This window comes from Humulus lupulus, chromosome 9 (genome assembly GCF_963169125.1).
Source record: "Humulus lupulus chromosome 9, drHumLupu1.1, whole genome shotgun sequence".
Lineage (NCBI taxonomy): Eukaryota > Viridiplantae > Streptophyta > Magnoliopsida > Rosales > Cannabaceae > Humulus > Humulus lupulus.
The window spans coordinates 108,985,250-109,000,552 of record NC_084801.1 but is presented as its reverse complement, the minus strand read 5'-3'; the positions used below and the strand labels follow the sequence as shown (position 1 = coordinate 109,000,552).

The window sequence follows — 15,303 nt, the reverse complement described above, 5'->3', positions numbered from 1 at the left end:
ATTTAGAGGAAATTTGTTCTTCAGGGTCAAATATGTAATTGAGACAAATTATCTAATTAATGTGGCAATTTTTTAAATTAATTTTTAAATAAAATGGAAATTTTGAAATTGGTATTTAAATAATTTGAATAATTAATTTTTGAATTAATTAATTTTATTTATTTAAATAAATGTGAAAAGATATTTATGATAATTCAAATTTGTTTTGAATTTGAAATAATATTTATTCTATAATTAATCTGATAATATAAATTATTAGGTTTAGATATTTTTGAATATATAAATTATTAAATATAATTAAAAGAAAATTGGTTGTAACACATCTCTAAATATAGGAATGTTACACGCCAATTGCAGACCATTCACTGTATTTGTCGTGTACACTATGTAATACATCAGGATTGAATCTTGATATTTTACTTTTATTTATTTAATAATAATATATTTATAGATTGAATTTTAAGTTTTTAATTTAAGTAATTCTTTTTATAAATCTATTAGGAATATAGTTTTCATAATAGATGTAATATTCATAATATTCTATAGAGAGAAAAGATATCGTAATATTTTCCTATCCTTGAATCTGTCTCAGAACTCTGTCTCATACCTAATATTCCAAGATCTCATGTGTTGAGAATATCTTGTGAATAAATTTTTTTCCTACCATTACTCTAGTGCCCACACACATCTTGAGGTGTAAGTATACATCTTGGAATATCTTGGTTTAAGTATTTAAAGAACTATTTTGGATTGGATGTTCGTAGGAGATACAAAAAGATATCAATGATTCTTGATAGTTCTTCAACTGGTAAATCCTCGTCTTTTTATTTCTTTATGATAAATGTTTTGCATATTAATGGATCTGATTATTAAAATAATGTTTAAATAAATTTTTTGAAATCTCTAGACCCAACACCCAATGTTTTCCCCTGCGCATGTGGTAAACTAGTTACCAACATATACTTCCTTACCTCTTGTCCTTAACATTTTGTGAAATGTGCCCTAGTCAGTGCTTCTAATCGCTTTTAAATCATATAAACATATTGGGGCAATATAGCTTAGTTTATGACTTACTAAGATCTAAAAAAAATAAGCATATGGATTTAAGAAACAAAATCTTAAATTCCTGACTCTCAGCCCAAACCCGAGCCTCGGGGTAAAATGACCAAAATACCCCTCTCGGTAACCCAAACTTAACTTAGAAAATTATTATTCCCAATAATATTTTAATGTTAATCCATATTTGAAATTTTGAGTTCTAACTCCAAGTATTTCTCGAAATTCAAATTCCTGAGCCCAAATCACGAGTCCCGAGCCTAGGCTCAAAAGGGTAATTTTGTCAACTTGAAAATATTTTTTCGTACCTTATCTTAATAATATTGGACTTAAAATAAAATCTTGAGTCTAAACTATAATTCGAATTTCAAGTAATAATTTTCGATGCCTTGTGCTCGTTAAATTATTAAACTTTACTTCTTAAAAATATATAAATTCCCAAAATATAATTGTCGGGCCCTTGGGGTAACTAAACCCGAGCCCTAAGTTAAACTTACAAAGTCTTGGGATTGAATTACCATTTTGGTCCCTTGGGTACATGTACATAGCCATCCATGGCGAATGCAACATATCCCGAGCGCCTAGTTGGCTTAAGTAATTTTCGGCCTACACCAATTGGACTCACAAATGTCCTCACATTACTAACATCATCATTAACGTCCCAAACATCATCATCATTGTAACGTCTTAAAAATGCTATTAGGGTTTAGTGCCTTTATTAGAATGTTGGGAGCGCATAATTGGATATATGTGTGATTTATTGATTAAATGCGTGACTATGTGGCACGCATGATTTATATGATAATATAAATATATTTATATGCATGTTTATGAGTATTAAATATGCATGTGGGCCCATTCTTGTTTATAAGGGCATATTTGTAATTTTTGCCCGTTGAGGGCATAAATGCGAATATATGTGTTAAATGATTAAGACCACATTATTATGTGGATATATTTGCAGTATACGGCTCGAGGCGATCCTAGTGAGCGGATTAGCGAAATAGTCATAGCAGGGTGTAATACCAAGCTCGAGGTGAGCTTAGGGATATTTTGGGAAGTTTAATGTATATTTGGGATTAATTGAGTAATGGGTAAGTATTTGGTAGTTAGTTGGGCATGACAGGATTAATTGAGAATTTGTAGGATGACTTGGGGAATTAGCGGGAATCGGGGTTAATGACCGTTTTACCCTAAGGGCAATTAGGAGGTTGGGCTAGTATAAGGGGCATTTTGCTCATTTTAATTAAAGGATGTAATTAGAAGTATCAGACTTAGGCTAGAACATATTAGAACAATTATCAAACTTTCTCTCTCTCTTATACGTTCTCTCTCTCCCTCTCTTGTGCTTGAAAGCTTTGAGGTGCTGAAGGAGAAGTATGGGAATTGAAGCTTAGGTATTGAAGAATAGAAGCTAGGACTAGGCAAGGAACAACTGAGGATTTAGATATCATTGAGGTAATGTTTCAAGTTTTACATTGTTGAATCTCTGGTTGAGTGTGATCATGTTGAGGGGTACTTGAGTGGACTCTGAATTTTGGCATTTAGGGAAGATTGAACTAGTATTCTAGGCTTCAGGTGTTGTTTCTGAGGCGATATTTGGAATTCTAGACTTGGTTTGTCTTGAATACATATTTAGGTTGGATTCTAAGGTTGTGAGTTGGGGAAAACAGAGAGAAACCATGAGATTTCAGGGTTCACAGGGGCGCGCCGAGACCCAGTTCATGGGCGTCGTGGCCCTAGAGGACAAGTCGCGGCCCGCCTCCCCCATGAAATAAGAGGCTGGCGCCTCTAACTTGTGGTGTGTCGCGACCCTTAGGGCTAGGTCGCAGCTCGCCTAAGCAGCCATAGCCAAGTTTGGTTTTTAGGCTCGGGGATGCTCGAGGACTTAAACCTAAGCACTCGGTACGAATTTTACCACCCAGTTTAGTAGAATTCGAGGTACCAGAGGCTATAGTATTTGTTTCCAAAGCATTTAATTGGATTATATTTTAATATTTATCCATTGTCGCTTGTGACTAGGTTTACCATTAAGGCTCGGGATTGAGGATCGTGCTCGAGACTGCTTTACATCCTTTGCTCGGGACTCGAGGTAAGAAAACTACACCCAAATTGTGGATGGGACTAAGATTTCCTGTAAATAAACATATGTGTTATGTAACCTACATATCTGTTATGTGTGCTGTGAAAGTACGACCTAATGGAGCCGGAGCTAATGTTAAGCATACTGAACGCAACTCGATCTATGGGAGCCAGAGTAAGCTAAATAACCAGAGGGTTCAACCTAAGGGCGCTGACACCTAAATATTTGTATTAAAGATTGAATTACACGTTTGGAAGTATATGTTTACTGTTGCCTAACTTATTGCTTGTACTTTGTTGTAGGTTGAACTAGTTGATCTAAAGTTTACTATGCACTTTCTGCTAATAAATAATGCTTGTTGGTTAAAGTTTTCTTGCTGAGCCTTGGCTCATGGTGCTACGTGGTGCAGGTAAAGGCAAGAGAAAGCTGGACCAACCATGAGTTAGAGAGCTTTGGGGGCAGAGTGTACATTGGCAGCTACTCGATCGCCACGACCGAGGGAATTATAGGAACTAGAGATCAAACTCATATTTTTCCATTTAGACTGGCTACTGTTGTATTAAATTTTGAGGGTTGTATTCGCCATGTACATCCTATTTTTCGGATCCCATATATCAAACTCTTATTTTATTGAAAATCGACCATTTTACGATCAAAATCTTTTAACCCTAGCTTGTCACTTGACTTTAGGAACACATTTACATTCAAATGACTTGATTAGCAAGTCTTGCATTATTCTAAACACACAGTGTAACGGTCTTGGCTATCCAGGGCATTACAACTTGGTATCAGAGCAGTTTAGGTTTAAGGGTTCCTAAATAGTTGGCTGATTTTTATACATTGCAAAACCCTACTCTTGCATTTCCCCACGACTTCTTTTAGTTGTTCGATGTTAGGGTTAAGATCTTCTCCCAAATCCATGTGGGGTTCATCGTGACCAAGTACCTCTCGTGCAAGCAGACTCCCAATTAGAGGAACCAGCTAGCCAGGATGCAATTGAGGGAATTGACTACTCGAATGGCAGTCATGGGGTCCAGTGATTTGGTTTCCCCCTCTGGGTTCCTGAATTTAGTTTCTTGTGGTTATAGCCATTTTTTCAAATTGTCAAAGAATTATCTTCTTGAGTTCAGCTCTTAATGAAAGCACCAAAATGATGACCACTGATTTGGTCAATGATACTGAGTCAAGAACACTTGTCGCTAAAGACACGCTCAGCTCAGGGTTTGGGTAACCATATATGTGATTATGTGTTTGAGTGTTTAAATGAAATATAAATGCTTTATCTGCACAGTTATTAGGGAGCATGAGATATACTAATAGGGCCTGGCCCTTGACTGCTATGGGAATATGATAGAGCGTGCTTGTTAGCATTACTATTGATGTGAATAATTGTTTAAATGCTTATTTGCATCATGATTGTGTTTTGTGGCTTGGGTATTGGCGTTAGACCGTGGAATGAATATAAACCTGTTATCATTGCCTAACCCGTCGAGTCATTGATTGCAGATAAACTTGGATAGCTATGCGTCCGAGCCGATCAATTCGATTAGCCGGTACCAGGGTAAGAACCCTCTGCTAGTTCCTGAGAACTGGTAGCAATTTCTTCTGATATGCAAGCTGAACTTCAGAGTCAGAAGGAAGAGATTCGCCTTCTAAGGAAGCAGGCTCCGCCAGGGATTGTTGCACCTAACTTGCCACCTGTTGTGGCACCAGCTGTACAACCACCTGAGATTGGGAATAGGTGGGAGCCACTTTATGAAAGAATTAGGAGACCACATCCTCCAATCTTTGAGGGTGGACCAGATCCACTTAAGGCTGAATAGTGGACGAGTATGATCACCTCCTTCCTTGATTATATGAGGGTGGAAGGTAATGACAGGGGTGCCTGTGCCACTGTTGAGTCTAGTTTATGTCACGATTAGATGGTGTTTTAGGTAGTCTTTTATGTAATTTTTATTTCATTTAGTGCTGTTTTGCACTTTTGTTTGTTTGTTTTTCAGTTTTTGCGAATAGAAAGGAAGATTTGAATACTTGGAGGAAATTGGTTCAAAAAGAGAAGAAAAACCAAAGGTTCGGTGTTGTTTTAATAAAGGATGGATTTCGGCATGATTTGAAGGCATTGGTGATTTTTTGGGTTTAAAATTGCAAAAATTGAAGAATTCATTAAGGGTCGCGGCTTGAGCAATATGGAGCTGCGACCAGCCTCTTAATAGAAGCAGTGTAATAGAATCAAGACATGGGCCGTGACATGTTTTTGGAGGGCCGCAGCTTGGAAAAGCTGATTCCGAGGGAGATAAGGAAACGGGCCGTGACAGGTCGACAGTTGGGCCGCGGCCCGCCTCAAAGAAAAATGCAGTTTTCGGGATATGGGCCGTGGCGCTTGAATAGCTGGGCCGTGGCCCAAGTCCTTCAGAAAGAAAAAAAATTAGGTTATAAACCTAGTTTCGAAAAGAAAAAGGCAGACAGTGTTTGGGTGGCTGAAAATCTTGGAGAACACCTTTGGAGGCTTCCTCAATTGTTTGTCATTCATCTTTTTTTTTTTTTTTTTATGTTTGTTCTTGAATTTGTGTGTGTTTAGAATAACAGTTATGAAATAATTTTCTATTTAGGGCTGTTAATTGAATCCCTTGAATCCATATTATGAACTAATGCAATTTATAATTTCTTCTTCATCTTCTTTTCAATTCGTTGCAATCTATGCTTGTTGATTGATTATTGATTACCCATCTATAGTCATTACCTCTATGTTTTTTAATCAAAATCTGAGAAGTGCGATTTGAATTTGCTTTGGTTGTTAGGACGCAATTTTAATTTGGAACAAGAATATCTAGATTAATTATGTAACTCTCTTTTGTGTTGTTTTGATTAATGATGTCTTTGTGATTAAATTTACCATAGAAATATAGTGAATTTTCACTTAGGTTGAGTTTATAATTCATAACATGATTATAAGCTGCTTTTGTCAACTCGTTAATTGAAATAGGAAGAAAGAAGAAGAAATTGGTAACTTGTATTAATGATTAATAGGGAGGATAGTTGATGAGATTAAATGCCCTAATTACTTTCTCATTATTTAAATTCAAGGTTTTTCTGTTACTTATTGTTTTTTTTTGAGTTCTTAATTATTTGTAGAATCCCAGAATATTTACTTAGCTAGCTAGGTAGTAGTTGTAGCAGTTAGTATTAGTTAGTAGTATGTTAGATTTCGTGGATTTTGGTTCAAGCCGGGACTTAGTTGGAAACTCGTAGCAACAGTTATGGATAAGTTTAACCTATAGTTTAAGAATATTAATTATAACATAAGGTTTGATTAATATTGCTGGTCTTAGATATATATTTATTATAACCTAAGTTTTAGATAGAACCATTAAGAGCATGATACTTTTCATAATCATGATTATTAAGGAATTAAGTATTTTTTATGGATAGTTTTAATAAAAGAAAGATCTAGAAACTCTAGAACCTTCCAGAAACTGTTAGGATCACATTTAGACTCAGTGAAAGCTATTTATCCAATTCAAAATATGCTGAAAAAGTGCAAATACGTGTTTGATATATCAATGTATGTCGATATATCGCAACTTAGGGGCCAATATATCACCTACAGAAGATATGGAAAACACATAGACTTTGCATGAACGTTTGAACAGGGCTCGAGATTAGGGTGGAGCCGATATATCGCCCAGGGTAGGCGATATATCGCCCCTGGTGATGTATTTTTGAATGTTGATGATTTTTAAATTTAAAAATACCCTTAACCACTTGGACCTGCCTTTGAATGATTTTGACCGAGTTTTGGGCGTCTGTTGAATGAAAATTCAAATCTTTTTCATTTTATATTAATTTATTTATCAAAATTAAAAAGGGTTAGTTTCACTCCTTGAACTCTATAAATAGGACCAAGTACTTAGTCATTTTCTTCATTCTTCAAGCAGTCTTTAGAGCCTCCAAGTTGCTAGTGTTACTATAGAGAGAAACACTTGGGTTTTGGGTTGAAGCTTTATCATTCTAAGCTTTTCTAAACACTTGGGAAGTGAGATATAGTGAGATTTCGGTATTGAGGTTTAGATCAATTCATAAGATCATTCAAGGTATTCTTATCCCTAAGTTCAGTTCTTTAAGATTCTATAGTTTTCTTTTGTTTTCTTTGGTTTTCTTTTATTCAGATCCTAACTCTTGTTTATGATTCATGATTAGGTATTTATGTCTCTTGAAACTTAAGGTGATTCTTGGTAAGTTTCTTCTTGATGGTTTAGTTTTCTTTCCATCTTTATTCTTTAGAGATACTACCATTTTTTTACTGTTGGTTTATAGGAGTGTTCTAATCTCGTTCTTATTCCCAAATATCCCAGCTTTTGGTAAGGAAAATAGGATAGATTTTATGTGCTTATATGTTTATGTTATGATATCTATATATATGTATAAATATGTCTTGTAGTCATTTGGGGCTTATAGTTGCTTAGATAGCAAATCCTAATCTTTTATGTCGCTTGGGGCTTATAGTTGCTTAGATAGCAAACCCCAAGATTATTTATCATTTTCTTGGTTTAGAGTTATGATTTTCCCTACCTTGACTAGTAGAGGACCTAGATGGGTTATCATATACTACCATGTGATCTAACCTACCTCGATTAGTAGACAGAGGACCTAGATGGTTTATCACATGTCATGTTAATGAGTTAATGGCCATTAATATTATAGTCTTATATGATATATGTTTTTATAGTCATATATTTTATAGTATATGTTTATGATTTAGTCTTATGATTTATGATTTATGTGTTAGTAGATTTTCCTTGCTGGGCATTAGGCTCATTCCTTTATTGTTAGCTTGATGCAGGAAAATGAATATGGAAGGTGGAAGGATTCATGACAACTTGGCTTGTGTGTTAAGGATGAATGGATTCAATGGACTGCGTGTTGATCGAGGATGACGTTAATTTTTAGTCTTTTAAATTATGTTTTTGATGTAATTCTGCAAATAGTATTTAAAGTTATGTTTTATGATTTATAAACAATAGGATCCCATACCATATCACATTTTATTTTATATTTTTACCTTATTTTTTATTGGTACAATATTTTGGGTTTTAAATCAAGTTATGTTCTTTCTCATGTATGTTTCCCAAAATAGTAGACATGTTTAGTAGTTTTAATCGACCAAGGTCTTAGAAATAGTTGGGTCATTACATTATTGTTTCTGCAATTTATATTTTCTTCTGCCTTGTTACAAGAATCAAAGTTTAATTGACCAAATAGAAACAAAAATATTAATTGATTTTTAATTGGCGATTTAGTCCTTGAGGACGATACTTGGTTTTACCAAGACTATTACTACTTTGCGATACATGCACTTGCATAGCAATAACTTTCGCAACAAGTTTTTGGCACCGTTGCCGGGGACTGAAAACTATCAATTTCAGTCTAATTAATTTTATTTCTAATTTGGTTGTTCTTTGTCTTGTTTCTAACCTGTTTCAGCTGCGTTTCTTTGTCAAATTCAGGTAGTTTGGTTATATGCGTAGCAGAAGAGGAGCAGATAGTCTTATTCCCGTTAATCCTGAAATTGAGAAGGTTTGAAAACAAAATAGAAGAAACAAGAGATTGGTTCGTCAAACTGTGGAGATGGTACAAAATGACGGGAATAATGAGGTTCTTGAGGTTGTTCACTTAGCGAATTTCTTGGAGTTGTGTGATACCTTTATGTATAATGGGGTGAGTGACGATGCAATCAAGTTGAGGCTATTCCCATTTTCGCTGCGGGAAAGAGCTAAGAGTTGGTTGAACTCCCTTCAATCAAATTCGATAAATACTTGGGAGGTTTGGGTCAGAAATTCATTGCCAAGTTCTTTCCTCCATCGAAAGCTGCTAAATTGAGAGGGGAGATTAATAATTTTTATCAGTCGTATGATGAATCTTTGTATGACTCATGGGAAAGGTTCAAGGAGCTATTGAGAAAATGTCCCCATCATGGTATAGAAAAGTGGATGGTGGTCCACAATTTTTACAACGGGTTGTGTGGTACAACAGGAACAATTATTGATGCCGTAACTGGTGGGGCATTCATGAGTAAGAGTGCCAATGAAGCTTATGAACTGTTAGAGGACATGGCCACAAACAATCATCAGTGGTCTGATGAGAGGTAATCTGGGGTTAGAATGGTAGATGGGGTACATGAACTTGATGCAATTACTGCTCTGACAGCACAAGTGGCCTCGTTGACAAAACAATTGCAGCAAAATACTTTGTCTGCTAATGCGATTCAGATGGCAGCTAGGTGTGAAATTTGTGGTGGTTCTCACTCTTTTGATCAGTGTCCTGCTAGTAATAATAATAACATTCCTATGGACTAAGCTCAAGATCAAGCTGTGGGAGATTTTCAGAGGCCATTCAACAATTCATTCTCCAACACTTACAATGCTGGGTGGAGAAATCACCCCAACTTTTCTTAGAGAAATAATCAGAGCCAGCAACCTCATTTTCAAGGTCAATATTAGCAGAATATGCCTCAACAAAAACCAATGAATCAAGCCTCTTCATCACAACATCCTAGGCCACAAGCTCCACCAGACAAGCCTAATGAATTACAAGTTGCGTTATTGACTCTTACCAATACTCAAACTCAGTTCATGACTGAGACCAGATCCTCTATCAGAAATCTTGAAACACAAGTGGGGTAGTTGGCCAATATGCTAAATAATAGACCTCAAGGAAAATTTCCTAGCAACACTTAAGTTAATCCTAAGGAGCAATGTCAGGCAATTACTCTGAGGAGTGGTAAACAAATTGAGCAGTTTAGTGTACAATAATCATTGGTTCAGAATGATGATTTGGGTGAAAAGTCAGGTACACTTGAGCGAGGGGTTATTGAAGATCACAAGAGCATAGAGAAGATTCCTCCAGTTATTGTTGACCAGCCACCTCGAGTTCCATATCCTCAGAGGCTTAGAAAAACTACTCTTGATAAACAGTTTTCTAAGTGTTTAGAGGTGTTCAAAAAGCTGCAAATCAATATTCCTTTTGTTGAGGTTTTGGAGTAGATGCCCAGTTATGTAAAATTCATGAAAGAGATTTTGTCTAAGAAAAGAAAGATGGACGACTATGAAACTGTGGCGCTCAGTGAAGAATGTAGTGCAATATATTAAAGGAAGCTGCCCCAAAAGTTGAGAGATCCAGGGAGCTTTACTATACCTTGCACAATTGGAAAATTTGAGTGTAAGCATGCCTTGTGTGATTTGGGGGCGATTATTAATCTGATGCCCTTATCTGTGTTCAGAAGACTTGGTTTGGGTGAAGGAAGACCAAAAACAGTTACTCTACAGTTGGTAGATCGATCGGTTAAGCATCCAAGGGGTATCATTGAAGATGTTCTTGTGAAGGTGGATAAGTTTATTTTTCCTGGTGATTTTATTGTTCTTGATATGGAGGAGGATGCAGACGTGCCTATCATTCTTGGCAGGCCATTCCTAGCCACGGACCAAGCTCTCATTGACGTTCAAAAGGGTGAATTGAAGCTTCGGGTTCAAGGAGATGAGGTGGTATTCAATGTCTTCAAGGCAATGACGTTTCTGAGGGCTAGTGACAGTTGTTATAGTGTGGTGTGATAGATAAAGCAGTCTCGAGAAGAAGGGTGAGTAGTGATGCCTTAGAGGCGGTGTTGATAGGTGGTGAGGAAGATGATGATGATGTCGAGATAAGAGAATATGTAAATTGGATTAACTCTTACCAACCGTACCGGAAGAAGTTTGAAGAGTTGGCGGAGGGACCCAAACGACCATTAACATCTATTCAGCAGCCACCACAATTGGAATTAAAGGCTTTTCTGGATCATTTGTGTTATGCATACTTGAGTGAGAAGGAGACTTTACTTGTAATTGTTTCAACTGACCTCTCAAAACTGAATTGGAGAAATTGTTGAGGGTTTTACAGGTTCATAAATTGGCCATTGGATGGATATTGGCGGATATAAGAGGAATAAGTCCTTCAATAGTCATGAATAAATTTTATTGGAGGAAGATAGCAAGCCATCTATAGAGGCTCAGAGAAGATTCAATCCAGCTATGAAGGAGGTTGTACTTGAGCAGATCCTTAAATGGTTGGACGTCAGGGTGATCTACCCAATCTCTGATAGTGCTTGGGTGAGTCCAGTATAGATGGTTCCAAATAAGGGTGGAATTACAGTAGTAAAAAATGAAAATAACGAGCTAATTCCAACTCGAACAGTGAACGGATGGAGCATTTGTATTGATTATCGAAAGTTAAATAAGGCAACACGAAAAGATCACTTCCCATTTCCCTTTATTGATCAAATGTTGGATAGGTTAGCTGGTAATGAGTATTATTACTTTTTAGATGGTTACTTTAGGTGTCATCAAATTGCCATCGCACCAGAGGACCAAGAGAAAACAACATTTACATGTCCCTATGGCACTTTTGCTTTCAGGAGAAGGCCATTTGGACTATGTAATGCACCAGAAACATTTCCACAGTGCATGATGGCTATCTTTTTGGATATGGTGGAAAGGAGCATTGAGATTTTCATGGATGATTTTTCTCTTTTTGGCTCTTCGTTTGATATGTGTTTCGGTAACTTGGAGAATGTATTGAACCATTCTAAAAAAGCAAATTTGGCGTTAAATTGGGAAAAATGCCATTTTATGGTATAAGAAGGCATAGTACTTGGGAACAATTTATCCAGTAAAGGTATTGAAGTAGATTGAGCAAAAATCTCTATAATAGAAAATCTTCCACCGCCCGTGTCAGTCAAGGTGATTAGAAGTTTTCTAGGACATGCTGGGTTTTATCGAAGATTCATTAAGGACTTTTGAGATTTCAAAGCCTCTTTCTACTTTGTTGATGAATCATGTTGCCTTTGATTTTAATGAAGAATGCTTGCATGCTTTTAAAGTGCTAAAGGAGAAGCTGACAACTGCACCTATTGTGGTGGCTCCAAATTGGGATTTACTGTTCGAATTGATGTGTGATGGTAGTGATTATGCAGTTGGCACAGTTTTGGGGCAGCGTATTGACAAGGTATTTCGGTCTATTTACTATGCTAGTAGAACTCTTAACGTTGCTCAGTTGAATTACGCCACAATAGAAAATGAGTTGCTGGCCATAGTATTTGCTTTTGAAAAGTTCAGGCCGTATCTAATTGGTAACAAGGTGATTGTGTACACTGATCACTCTGCTATCAAGTATTTGATTACCAAGAAGGATGAAAAGCCTGTCTTAATCAGATGGGTTCTATTGCCATAAGAGTTTGATATGGAGATTCATGACAAAAAGGGTATTGAAAACCTGGTAGCTGATCACTTGTCAAGACTTGACGTAGAAGAGAGTCAGAATGAGAAAGCTGTGCAGATTAATGATTTCTTTCGAGATGAACAATTATTTGGGCTGAGTGAAAAATCTGTTGTGCCATGGCTTGCTGATTTTGTGAATATTCTTGTTGCAAAGATTGTACCTCCTGAACTAACGAGGCAATAGTTGAAGAAATTTTACTCTGAGGTGAAGCATTACTATTGGGAAGAGCCTATTCTCTATAGGAATTGTGTTGACCAAGTCATTTGCCGTTGTGTATCTGAGGATAAGATGCATTCTACTCTTGCCCATTACCACAATTTACAATTTGGTGGGCATTTTGAACCCACAAGAACAGCAACTAAGGTATTGCAAAGTGGTTTCTACTGGCCAACCCTATTTAAAGACGCTAATTCGTTTGTGAAGGCTTGTGATCGGTGTCAGGGCACTGGTAATATCTAAAGGTGAAATGAGAAGCCCCTCAATGTGATTTTGGAAGTTGAGTTTTTGATTTGACTTCATGGGTCCATTTCCACCATCTTAAAATAATGAGTATATCCTGTTAACAGTTGATTATGTGTCAAAATGGGTGGAAGTTGCTGCTACGAAGACCAATGACGGTAAAACTGTGTTGAACTTTCTACATAAACATATTTTCACTTGTTTTGGTACACATTGAGCTCTCATTAGCAATGAAGGGAGTCATTTTGTCGACAAACAACTTGATGCACTTCTAGCTCATTATGCTGTATACCATCGCATTGCATTGCCATATCATCCCCAATCAAATGGCCAAGCTAAAATTTCAAATAGGGAGGTGAAAAGTATCCTTGAGAAGATTGTGGATAGTTCAAGGAAAAACTGGTCACAGAAGTTGGATGATGCACTATGGGCTTACAGAACCGCGTTTAAAACATCAACATGTATGTCTCCATATCTCTTAGTTTTTGGAAAAGTTGTCACCTTCTAGTTGAGTTAGAGCACAGGGCATATTGGGCAATGAAAAAGTTAAACTTTGATTGGAGTGCTTCTAGTGAGAATATAATTTTGCAACTGAATGAGCTTGACGAATTTCGTAATGAGGCATAAAAAAAATGCAAAAATCTATAAGGAGCGCACCAAAGCTTGGCATGACAAGAACCTAGTGAGAAAAGAGTTTCAACCTGGGCAGCAAGTACTTCTTTTTAATTCGGTTGAGACTATTTCCTGGAAAATTGAAGTCATGGTGGTCAGGTCCTTTTACTGTTGTAAGAGTGTTCCCATATGGCTCAGTGGAAGTAAAAGGAAAGAATGGAGATCCTTTTAAGCTTAACGGGCAAAGATTGAAGCCATACTTGGGTAGTGCATTTGATCAAGCAAAGTCAGTAATCCTCTTGAAGCCCGTTTGAGAGGGCTTCAGCATCCGGCTAAATGACGTTAACGACAACGCTCGTGGGAGGCATCCCATACATTTTTATTATTTTTTTACTTTTTGGTCTAATTGAAACAAGATTTTAAGTTTAATTTTTGCACTTGTAAACTATGAATAGTTGGTTTATTATTGTACATATGGGATCGTGGAAAGTGTGAAAAAAAGAAAAAAAATGAAAAAAAAAATATTTTCTTAATGGTCGTTGCACAACCTTATTGGGTCACGGCAAGACCCCTACCAAAGGCGCAGTGATATTTAATTGGGGTAGGCGGGCCGCAGAACAGACCAAGGAGGGCCACGACACTTATACCCAGAAAAGAAAAAAAAAAGGGGTGGGCCACAACAAAGCTTAAGTATGGTCGCGGCACTTGACAACAAATTTCTCAGAAAAATAGGCGGGTCGCAGCACTGGAGGAGGCGAGTTGCGGCGCTGGGTCGCGACAGAGGATATAAATAGAAACCAGAAACCCTATATTATTTTTTTCCTACTTCATCTCACATATTTCTTTTTCCTCTTCCCCATACTTCTGAATCCACCATTCTCATCCTCCATAACCCATTTGTTTTCTCATTAAAACACCATTCCCCAACCATTCCTCATCTCCAATCTCCTTCAATGGACCTAAAAGACAAATTTTCTCCTTCATAAAGCCCTATTTCAGAAAATTCCTGTCAAATACCATAGATTTATGAAATTATTGTTGTCAAAGGAAGGAGACGAGTTCACAAATAGGGGTTTCTCACTAAAGTAAGTACAATTTATCCATTCTCTTTGAATTTTCAATGCTAAGTTGGTACTTTTTGGATAAATTGTGAGTGAAAATTGTTGTGGAGCCATTTTGTGGGTTTGTGACGGACAACGAATTGTTAAAGTGGTTATGAAACCTGTTCTTGATATTTTGATTTTGGGGGAAGTGAGAAAACAAAGGGAGGTTCTACCCAATTTCTCTCAGAGAATTTAGTGATAGTCATTGTTTTTCTACTTGTGCGATGGGTTCTAAAATAAATCCTCCAGTGGGTGCTTCTTCAAAGAAAGCATCCTCATCCTGAGCCCAACAAACACCGCGACCACCCACTGATTTTAACACAGCCAAATTCAAAACAATGGAGGCTGTAGATTTGTTTTTAAAAATCAATGGGACATCTGTTGTTCCGAAAGGGGGATAGAGTATCAATGTGAATAATTCCCAAATGACTCCCCCTATGAGTCAATTAGAGCAGAAATTACTCGCCAAAATTGTAATGACCCAACTATTTCTAAGACTTTGGACCATTAAAATTACTAGACATAGCTACTATTTTGGGAAACATACATTAGAAATAACTTTATTTAAAACTCCAAAAAAATATTGTTCAAAATACAAAGTAAAATATGAAATATAAAATACGGTATGGGTACCCATTGTTTAATACATAAAAACATAAACAATAAACTTAAATCCATTGTTTT

At 36.6% G+C, this 15,303-nt stretch overlaps 1 non-coding gene across 1 annotated transcript; it reads right to left on the bottom strand.

Annotated features, from left to right (window-relative positions):
• Positions 1–9,009: 9,009 nt before the first annotated feature.
• Positions 9,010–9,116, bottom strand: LOC133802760 (small nucleolar RNA R71). Its single transcript, XR_009877507.1, has one exon. It is a non-coding gene; the product is annotated as a small nucleolar RNA R71 (small nucleolar RNA).
• Positions 9,117–15,303: the final 6,187 nt, after the last annotated feature.